The following is a 2,944-nucleotide window of genomic DNA, read 5'->3' as shown; positions in this document are numbered from 1 at the left end:
GCGCGCGGTCGGAATCGCGCGAGGAACACGACTACGGACGTTTCGTTGAGCGGTCGAGCTGTGGGGATCTTCGTGGTCAACGATACGCTCCACAATCCAGCGCGCATCACCCACCGAGTCAATTATCGGTGGTGGGCCTTCACGATGATACGGCGTACGCCCTGTACGTTCAGGGCGAGGTGGAGGCAGCTTCGAATCGCGCGTTGGACACTCAGGTTGGTGCTGAGCGGGCGGAAGATCGTGCCTGGCGGGCTGAGCAGATCGCGTCGGAGCTTCGTCAGTCGAATCGGGAGATGTTATCTCGCCTACGGGGATTGGAGACGCATGTGCTTGGCTCTGCCCAGCAGGGAGATCGTCCGCGAGAGCGGGCGCCAGGGGCTGACGGCTTTCTGGCGCGCCAGGCTCGTCGGGCTGGTCGCCCGACGCATGCTCCGTCTGCTGGCTCGAATCAGGAATCGTCGCAGGGAAGTACCGCTTGAGTCGCCCGACGTAAAACGTCGGGTGGAGTCTAAGTGATGACGGGATGGCCAAGGTGTAGGCGTCGCCCACAGCCTTGGTTACACGCAAAGGACCGATGAAGCGTGGGGCAAGTTTGTTGGCGCCGAGGTTGGTCACGGCGGAAGCGCGGATTCCCTCCGTCGATAGGAGAACGCGATCTCCTATCTTGAATACATTCACGTTCTTTCGACCGTGCTTATCAGATAGTTCTTTTTGCTTGTCCACTGCGTTCTGCAGTGCGTCGCGGACGAACTATGCGATGGATTGCCTTTGCATGACAAATACCGCAACTGCCGAGCGATCGGCAGGAAGCACCGAGGGTTTCGGTGTATAGTTTGCCGTGGTAAGTTCTTGCTCACGAATCTTGCTGCCTGGATCGATCAAGTTCTGCGACGTCCATCTCGTTATCGGAGATGCAGTATGCCGAGGAGGCTCGATGGACTGCCTGGACGGAGAACGAGTCAGGGCGTTCGCACTGGCTACACCCAAAGATAACCCTGAAGTCGAGTGCGCCGGCAGGATTGTTGACACCGGTGAGGCTACCGGTGCGTGCTGAGACACCGGTTCACGTACCGGTGATGACCACGACACGGACACGTTGTCCCTAGAGCTGAGCGCAGCTTCAGCATCCATGTCGACCGAAGGAGGTTCTCCCCCATCAAGGGTGGAGCCGCCAGCATCCGTGGGGTGACCCACGGCGAGAAGTGCCGGAACACGTGGGTGGCGAGCGTTGTTCACGAAGAACGGCGTCATACCCGTCGAGGAGTGCTCGGCGTTGTTGAGTGCGAACTCGGCTAGCGGTAGGAACGGGCTCCAGCTCGTGTACGAAGTTGCATAGCTGCGAAGAACGTCTTCAAGGACGCGGTTGACGCGTTCTGTTTGTCCATCCGTCTCCGGATGTGCCGCAGTTGACATCAGCAATTTGGTTCCCAAGAGCTCGAAGAGGCGTGACCAGAACGCGGATGTAAACGCGGGTCGCGGTCGGACACGATAGACTCCGGCAGGCCGTGGTGACGAAAAATCACGTCGACGAAGTGGGCCGCGGACTCTTCCGCAGTGATTGAGGCCGCCACCGGAACGAGATGGACCATCTTGCTGAAACGATCGATGAACACAAGTACACCTGTGCGCCCGGCTGTATCGGGAGGAAGACCGAAGATGAAGTCCATCGAAATGGAGCGCCAGGCTTCCGTGGCGAACCGGAAGAGGGCGCAATTGGGCCTGAGACGTCGAAGACGGTTTGACTCGCTGGCAAGTTTCACATGTGCGAACCCACTTGCGTACCCACTTGTACATGTGCGGCCAATAGAAGTCTCTCGACAGAGCCGCGTACGTCTTCTCGCGACCGAGATGTCCTCCAGTCGGGGCGTCATGATACTCGTGGATTATGCGCGCACGTAGATCAGCGTCGTTTGGGACGACGACTCGAGGACCATCGAACCTGTCGATGCTGTACTTGAGCAGATTACCGTCCAGTCGATATCGATCGATCTGATTCCGCGTGGTCTTTGACAGGGCACTTAGCGTGTCACTACTAGGAGCACGCAGGTGCTTCATGATGGCGCCGTATATAGGGTCATCATCGTACGCTGTAGCAATCTCGTCGCCCAGCGGGAGCGTGGGCGTGGTCAACTTCAAGTTGATGCCTGACGACACGCAGACCGCAAATTCGTCGTCGTCCTCATCAGCGAGCTGATGTCCTAGCGCTTCACGGGGATCGTAGTCCGGACGCCGAGACAGCGCGTCGGCGAGAATGTTATTCTTGCCCGGCTTGTAGTGAACAACGAAGTTGTACTCGGAGAAGAATGACAGCCAACGGGCCATCCGTTGCGACAAGTGAGGGCTCTTCATCGCTGTCCGCAGCGATGCGTGATCAGTGTAAACCGCAAATGACTGTTCACCGAGCAGGTACACTCTGAATTTGATCAGAGCGTACCGCATTGCCAGGAGCTCCTTGTCGTGGACTGGGTAATTCTTCTCGGCTGGCTTCAGTTGGCTCGACTGATAGCTGATAACGCGTTCGTGTTCGTCATCATCGAACTGCATCAGCGCACAGCTAATGGCAAAATCGCTCGCGTCGCAGACGACGTGGAATGACTTTGAGTCATCAGCAAGCTTCAGTATCGGCGCAGACGCCAAGCTCTTCTTCACCGAGTCGAATGCAGCTTGGTGGTCCGATTTCCACTCCCAGATCACGTCCTTCTTCAGCAGCGAGGACAGCGGCTGGATCAACCCAGCGTAATTCTTCGTGTACTTGTGCAAGTAATTGGCCATGCCAAGCCACTGACGCAACTCAGTGGGGCTTGTCGGCGTTGGCCAAGCACAGATAGACGATACCTTCTCGGGATCCGCGCGCACACCGTTCTTGCTCACGTAGCATCCCAACACCGGAATCTCCGGTGCGCAGAAGACACATTTCTTCAGGTTTGCGTAGAGCTTGTTCTCT

This window comes from Phytophthora infestans, genomic scaffold (assembly GCF_000142945.1).
Source record: "Phytophthora infestans T30-4 supercont1.230 genomic scaffold, whole genome shotgun sequence".
Lineage (NCBI taxonomy): Eukaryota > Oomycota > Peronosporomycetes > Peronosporales > Peronosporaceae > Phytophthora > Phytophthora infestans.
This window is presented reverse-complemented; position numbering follows the sequence as displayed.